Here is an 8865-nt window from a genome sequence, read left to right as displayed (position 1 = left end):
GAGAGAGTAAAACCATCATACTTTAGAATGATTTTTAATACTAAGTACAACCTTAGCTTTACTACTCCCCGTACGGATATGTGTTCCCTATGCATTGAGTTTGCAGAAAAAATTAAAAGATCTATGGATGAAGAAGAGAAGAAAAAATTGATTGTTGAAAGAAAAATTCATAAGCTAAGGGCTAATGCATTTTTTGAGTTGCTTAAAGAGTCACGAGATGATTTGATAACACTATCTTTTGATTGTCAAAAAAACCTTGCACTTCCTTAGGTTCCCGACCAAAGTGCCTACTACTCTAGGCAACTGTATTTATATAATTTTACCATAGTCCAGGGAACCTCTCAATTAAAGTTTACTGAAAAAAATGTATTTTCGTATTATTGGACAGAGGACGAATTTGGAAAAGGTTCCAACGAAATTTCTTCCGCCGTTTTTGACAGGCTTAACAAAATTGACTTTCACTCTGAAGTAACCACCATTAGACTAATGGCAGATGGCTGCAGTGGCCAAAATAAGAACACTACGCTTATTGGAATGTGTTGCAAATGGCTTTCATCAAGAGCACCAACACATGTACAAAACATCGAGGTAATTTTTCCGGTGGTAGGCCATTCTTTCTTGCCAGCTGATAGGGTCTTTGGTAATATTGAGAAAGATATTAAAAAACTGGAAGTTATATCGCACCCAAAAACGTATTTGGAATTGTTTTCAAAAATAGCTAAACTTACTCACTTCGGGCAAAATTGCAAAGTGTTTAATTGGAAAGAAACAATCTCAAGTGTTTTTAGACCAACTGGTACATGGCATTTTTCTTTTAAAAATACAAAGCGCTTTTTCCTAAGAAAATGCAAAACTGGAAATATTACCATTAGAGGAGAAATTAATTACAGAACTGATATGCAAACATTTAAAAGTGTTTTAAAGAAAGGTTGTACGATCTATATGATTGACCCCGTTATTATAGAAAGTGGTCTGCAAAAAGTAAATTCACTTAAGCTTAAAGATGTTGATAAACTTCTCACCAAGCACTTTGGAAATACTTGGAGAACCATGGAAGAACTCAAATTTTTTGAAGATATTATCTTTAATAATAATCAACTAGAGCAGCTAGCAGTTCAGGAAGGAAGTGCTGATACAGTTCCAGATACTGAAAAAATGGAGGAAGCAACTTGTGAGTTCTTTGAAGAACTTCCTTCTATTTTAGTATAATATTTATATAATATTTTGTTTCTTAAATTACATTATTCTGAAAACAAAGCTGTTTTATTTTTATGAGCTATCATAAATAAAATTACCTGTAAAACTCTCCAAGGTAACATAAATACTTATTATGTTACTTTTATTATGTTCTTGCCGAATTTTAGTATCAAAACCGGCAATATACACCTCTTAGTATCAAAACCGGCATTCTCCATCATTTTTTTCAATTTAAAAAAAAACTGTTAATAATTTAGTTAAAACTTCTTCACCATTTGCTGTCATTTGCCATTGTCTTATATATTAGACTATATTTGTTTCGATATCACCTAAAATACAGCCGTATAATTGTTTTGCGTTTTACTCAAAAGTCAAAATGATGGAGATTGCCGACTTTGTTACTAGGACCCTCATATAATTAAAGTGAAATATGTAACTATTTAAATAAAAGTAAAATATGTAACTATGTACTACAATTGGGAGTGAGACAAGGACACACCATTTCTCCCAAACTGTTCACCCTTGTTCTATAAGACATTTTTAAGAAATTACAATGGAACAACAAGGGTATAAACATCATTTCTATAAACTTAACAGCACAAGGTAGATACGGATGGAAGGAATTGTGAGAGAGGAGCAGATGGAAAATGTTTAATGATGAAGATATATGTAAAATAATCAAAAGAATTTTAAAGACTATATGAGTCCAGTAAATAGAAAACACAATTTCATTTGTTTACAACAAAGTGGAAATATGAGACTGTAAACAGAAATTATTTACAAAAAAAGCAGAATTATTGGAAATAATTGAATTACATTTATCACCTGTACTTACAAAATTGTTTTCTCCTACTTTCATATTTTCTATCAGCAATGAATTTCATAGGATTTATCCTAGTGCATTCTGGTTTACTTTTAAGGAGGTTAATTAATTTCTGGTTTCTGCCATTTACAATTGCATTTACATTTTTACACCACATATATAGAGAAAGTCCTATAAATTTACATATTTCCTTCTTACTACACTATCATAGTACCCTTTTATTTTGTTCCATTTTAACGATCGTGGAACAATGTTTAAAACTTTTTTTACATTTCAAGATGATTACAACAAAGACAAAACAAAATTAAATTTGCAGTGGCATGCCAACACCATTATTCATTATTTTCACCTTCACTTCAATTCTTCCACGGCACATGCGTCTCCCGCTATGTGGGCGCTACAGTCACCTAGAGTGACTGTAGCACCGCCGCCATTACGTACGAGTGGAATCGTCAAAACAGACTTCCCCGATGTCCTATCTCTCTTGCACTACTATTTTTTTTATGTACTATGTTGATTAGTAAATAAACAAGGGTTGGATTATGTTAAATATCCTCACAAACCAGTTTTTATTCAGAAGTGCTTTAACCCATGAAGGACGAAGTTTTCGAAAATCTTTATTTTACATAAATAATACAAATAACTCTTATGAATGGACAAAACTTACTTAGAAAAAGACAAAAATAATTATTAAATATATTAAAACCTATAAATATTGCCTGTTGCCAAATGGCAACGCTAGGTTCCTATGGCTACATTAACCGAATGAAATAAAAGTAAAAAATATTCTATGAAATTGAGAGATAATCGGCAAAAAACTTTCTATAGCTGTGTATGAAATTTAACATTACACTTTGTGCACAAACCTACTTCACATTTGGCGCATCTTGTTCTCATGATCGACCTGAATTCTTCACCTGCACACCTAATTTTCGTTTTATTTGGTACTGGTTCCAGTAAATGCCCAACTCCATCGTATCTAATATCATCAGATACTCTATGAAAGGAACGACTTGAGAGTGAACTAGACGGTCGGCCACCTTGTTTTGCAGGCACTCCGTATTTGGTCAGATAGGCTTGCACAATTTCACGCCTAAACTCTAACTGTGTCAACTTGTTGCCGGATTTTTTATGTAGCACCCACGCATTTTGTATAGTCGCATCTAGCATCCAGGTAATCAAGCTCCAGTACCATTTTTTTGCCCTCATTCCTATTCTAAAGCGGTTTATATTTTCGTCCATTAGGTCGGTGCCCCCCATTGCATTATTATATTTACCAATCAGGCATGGACTTTGAACCTGGATGATTTTCTTTTCAGCTTGTGAATATCTTTTCACGAGCGATTGTGGTTCCACCCCATAACATGTTGACGCTACACTTACGACGCTGTTATCCAACCATCTTACAACTATAATACCAGTTTCTCTCTCGAGAATCGACTCTACATCACCCCTTTTGCGTTTCTGCATATTAGCTTTCGATTCTATAGGGCAGTTTTTGGGAATGCGATTTTCCCGTATTGTTCCGGTAAGGCTATAGCCACGATCCTTTATATGTTTCAAAAGGTGGAGGCTCGTAAATAAATTGTCGCAGAAAAATTTGTAGGGTAATCTTGATTTATCATTGGGCAGTTCATCGAGCATTGTGACGAATGAAGCCGCACATGCTCCAAAAACTTTATAATAATGATTATTTGCTTTGGGATCGGTTCCTTGGTACATGTTGAAGCTTACAAGATACCCACTTTTAGTGTTGAGGCACCAAACTTTGTATCCGAAACGAATCGGCTTTCCTTTTATGAACTGTTTACATGAGTGGCGTCCAAAGTATTTCACCATAGATTCGTCGTAATTTAATTCGCCTTCAAGGACGTAATATTCTTTATATTTTTTCTGTAAATAGTTAGCTAAGGGTCTGATCTTATAATATGTGTCCCTTTCATCGATGGCTTCATTATTTGCAAGGTGGAAAAAACGTCAAATTGTAAGGAACCGATCTCTTCGCATAGCGTTCATGACCATTGCATTACCCATATCGCCTTTCGTATCCCAGTAAAATTTTTTTCCCGGGAGCCAATTATACCCCGATAGAATCAAAATGGCAAAGAAACACCTCATTTCTCCTGCGGAAATTTTGGGGTCGGGAAAGTTCTTCTGTAGTGCATAACTCGTCCATTGGTTGAGAATGTAACTAATTATATCCTCGTCGAAAAATAATTCGAACATCTCGACAGGTGTCAACGTATTGAATGGTTCGTAGCTATATTCTGGGAAACTAGCGGCATTGTCGACCAAATCACCCGTTATCCAATTTAGGGACTCGTATTCAATTTTCTTCACTTGAGAGGTAGTTTGTGGGATGAAACTTCCGCTGCTTTCCTGGGAAATATCCATCGCTTGAACTGCATCTTCTTCGATGTCGTCATCCTCCTTGTCTGCTTCTTCGCCATACATTTGCACCTCAACATTTGCTTCCAGCTGTTTTCTAGACAGATTGTCGATGAATCCTCCCCCATCCTCCTCGCCAGAATCTTCATCAGTGAGGTCTCCAATATTTGGGGGCTCAACATAAATATTTCTAACGTTGACGTCATCTTCGTAAACCATGTTCAAAGCTTCTTGTAGAGAGAAACCCCGCCTGAAAAAACAAGATGCCTGTAGATACTAGCGTTGCCATATGGCAACGCGATAAATAAAAACAAAATATTGTAAAAGATCGCTTTTTTTCAAGAGTTGTCAAATATTCACAGAGGGAAAATGACCTTTCTATTAGAGCATAATTGTTACTTTAGCCACTTAGATGTAATAGTTATTCAGAAGTAATTGACAAATTGAGCTACTTACACAAATCTTATATCCATTTTTACAACTATCAAAAACGATGACTATAAAATCTCACAAACACCAACGAATTAAGTTTTTGTTAGGTGTATATCTTCAAATCACTTATTTTCTGCAGACCGGCACGTTCTTGGAAACAAAACAAACTAACATAACCTCAAAATAATAAGATTCGTACGTCAATACCAGTGTTGCCATATGGCAACTCCAGTCCTTATTGGGTTAACTTCGTCTGACGTTGCCAGATTTTTAAATTTTCTGAAAATCAAAAATTTACGTATATGGAAAATAATGTAATTTTTTTTGGAAACGGTTAAGTTTAGAAAAAAGTGTTACAGGACTTTTTTGTTCCAAGTTGTGTATTACATTCATACCTTTACCCGTCATTGTTTCGCGTGGTGGACGCAGCGCTCAGTTGGAATTATTTTTAAGGCTACAAAAGTATTCAGAAAACAACCGGCATTCAGACTCAGTGTAATCTCTAATAGTAGTATGTAGAAGATACTGACGTGTAAAAAAAACATTGCCGGCAAGCATAAATATCGTATTACTAAATATTTATTTCGTGTCCGGTTATAAGCTGAGCGGCGCGCTCAGTACGCGAACAACCCTGGAAAGAATTCGTTTTGTTTTAGTCGTGCTGTTTTAACGTCCTACCTGCGATTGTTATTATGGATCCAGCCCAAGAGAGACAACTTTTGGCGTTGTTAGAGGAAATTGAAGCAGAGGAGAATGAAAATAAACCTGGTTTACAAGATGAAGAAGGCAGTGATATAGACCAGTGTGAAAATTTAGGCCATAATACAAACTCTGAATTGTCAGCAGATTCTAATGACAATAATGTGGCTTCTGTTTTTCGTAAAGGTGATCCAGTTTATCTTGGAAAAGATGGTATAACAAAATGGGCTGCTCATTCACAGCGAAAAACCAGTTAACCACAATAGTGTGGTTAAACGTTAGATAGAACCAATTGCCCATACTGGACGCATAATTACAGGATAACTCCAGTAGGAACCCTGATAAAGAATAAACCACAAATTACTCCTCTTTTTGTAGCCACAAAAGGAAGACCCCTAAACAGCAACATTTTTGGTTATGATAAAGACTGTCTTTTCCTATTATACGTTCCCAAGAAAAGCAAAAATGTTCAGATGTTGTCTACGTTTCATGATGATAAAACAATTGATGAAGAAACGGGCGAAAACTTTAAGCCGTAGGTTATAACCTTCTACAATACGACAAAGGGAGCAGTGAATGTTATGGACCAGATGAAGTGTAATTACTCCGTTTCTCGAATAAGTTGCCGATGGTCAGTTACAGTCTTTTTTTCACTGATGAATATTGCAGAACTAGATAGTCAGGTAATTTATTATAGCAATACTAATAGGAGCAGACAAACGTAGTAGAGGAAGACCACCTACATGCTGTCTGGCGACATCAGGCGTATCATGGAAAATTGGCATCAAAGAGCACGAAATCGCAAAAAATGGAGGAGTTTAAGGGAGGTCTATGCCCAGCAGTGGACGTGATAAATGAAGACTGAATGATGAATACTAATACTAAATTAGAACGCCGTAAATATCTAAGAGTAATTAGTATAGATTTCATCAGACCACACCTGATAAGTTGTGAATCAATAGCAACATTGCCAATATTATTACGACTTTAAATAAAACGCCAAGCAGGTCTTCCTGATGAAGAAACTTCAATAGCAACTGAAGAACTTAAGATAGAGTCAAATGTTTTTACTGTCCTCGAAGTAAAAATAGAAAAAAAAAACATTAAAGTTGTGCAGATTTTTCAAAACCTATTTGTGGTAAACATATAATTACAATATGTCAAATATGCCACAATAAATGCTATGAGACTGAATAAAATGTTTACATTTCTTTTATGTTATACATTTTTTTCCATATTGTATTTTTAAATAAAACGAGCGGTTCTTAATTTATATAAATATATTTATTTATAAGTTTACAGCACGAAAATATCTTATCACCAACTTAGCTAATATCGGAGCTACTTATATATAAAAGTTATTATGCACTAGAATATTCTGGAGTAGTCCGCACTATACGAGCAACATCTGCTACAAACTCTTGCAAATTTTCACTTGCTCGTTGAATTCCACTTCTTAGTTGTGCTTTGTAGACTTGTTGTAGATGGGCATCTCCGTAACGTTTGTCTAGTCGAGTGAATAAGGTCTGGTAACATTTTTCTTGACCCTTAGGAATCGATCCTAGGATATCCGCAGCATCACCTCGTAAAGGAGCAGTCAAGGAAACTGCCTTTTCTTGTTCTGTCCAATCATTGGCTGTTGCAATAGCTTCAAATTGTCTAAAGTATATGGACCAAGAAGACTTTCCATCAAATGGTGGAATTTTGAATCTCATATGATGTGTCGTTTCATCCTCTAGGTGATTCTTATTTTACTACCGGATCTAAAACTACTGCATTAACTGGTGGTAGCACTTTCGTATTAGTTACCATGATCTCTAATTGTTTGATCTTCTCTTCTACGTCGTTTAGATTTTTCTGTATCTTATCGAATGTTGTAGAAACTTCTTCAAATTTCTCATTGTTTTGACTACGCAAAATACTTCTTTAATTATTTGAGAAGTCTCGTTGAATCTTCTAGCAAAATTTTTTTTTTAAATTCTCGTCATTTTGTCTAGCTGCTTCTTTAATAATTTGAGACGTTTCATCGAATCTTTTGGAAATATTCTCATCATTCTTTTTAAAACTCTCTTCAATCATTTGCGAGACATTTTCAAATTTTCCATCAATTATTTTCGTTAAAACTGCTTCTTCTGCTGATTGAAATTGGAATGTCTCCGGGTCGTCTCCATTCTTGTTGAGAACAGTCTTCAGTCGTTCTTGGACCCGCTGCAGTCTTCATCGCGTTCTTCTAGTTTATAAGTTTACAACACGAAAATATATTATCAACAACTTCTACAAACGCAGCTAATATCGGAGCTACTTATATATAAAAGTTATTATGTACTAGAATATTCTGGAGTAGTCCACCTCTAATTCGTTTGTTTGACGGGTCGATCTCTCCCGCGCTCGATACATCTCTGGAAACTTATCATCTCGAGATGCAACCGTTATATGGGCTAAGTCGAATGCATGTTCGTAACAATATGTATTAGTTCATTAATAAAAAGTACATACATTCCTGTTATTTATCACTAATAAACTGAAGAGCGTTTTTGTTTTAATTGAGAAATTATACTTCTCAGAGTTAGTTAAAAAATACTTATATTTTTGACCAATTTTATGTCCAGAAAGTTTTTTGTTATGGACCGCAACAATGGAATTTCGTAAATCTTTAGATAAACACTTTCGTGTTTATTCTAAATAAGAAAAACATTACCCTATCTTAGCCGTAGTGCACTCTCAGTGTGAATTTGACTATAGAACTGCAAGGGAAGCTTGGTGTACACTATGACCAGTGGTTCCTCTAGCTTGATCCACTTAGAGTAAGGAATACCTTATATTTACAGCATTCTTTAATATTTTCAAATGCAGTTGATTTATAGGAGAATTTAAGCATAAAAATATAGTAATACTGGAGACAGATTTAATTAATAATATCATTCGTTTTGTAGGTTTTACGAAAATACGACTTATACTGATAGTACTACATACCCTAGTACTTTAAACAATGTTGATCTGGAATTGGCTATTGACATGGTTCCGGCATATTTGTTAATACGTTCACAAACCAATACAACTAATGACGAAACGATATTCGACAAAAATCAAGAGAAGATAAAAGACCCTTTGGAAAATACAAAGGCAGGCAAAAGAAAAACTAACAGAGAAAAGGCAGAAGCTAAAAAGTCTAAACCTAAAGATATTCCAGTACATTATAATAAAAGAGTTCCAGTTGAAGAATATAAAAATCCATTTGACTATTTTGCTTTTGAGAATAATTTATTAACTGCATATGCAATGAAGAAACGATCGTTATTAGAAAAAGAAATGCAAAATACAACAGT

This window comes from Diabrotica undecimpunctata, chromosome 9, assembly GCF_040954645.1.
Source record: "Diabrotica undecimpunctata isolate CICGRU chromosome 9, icDiaUnde3, whole genome shotgun sequence".
Classification (NCBI taxonomy): Eukaryota; Metazoa; Arthropoda; class Insecta; order Coleoptera; family Chrysomelidae; genus Diabrotica; species Diabrotica undecimpunctata.
Note: the sequence above shows the minus strand (reverse complement) of the source record.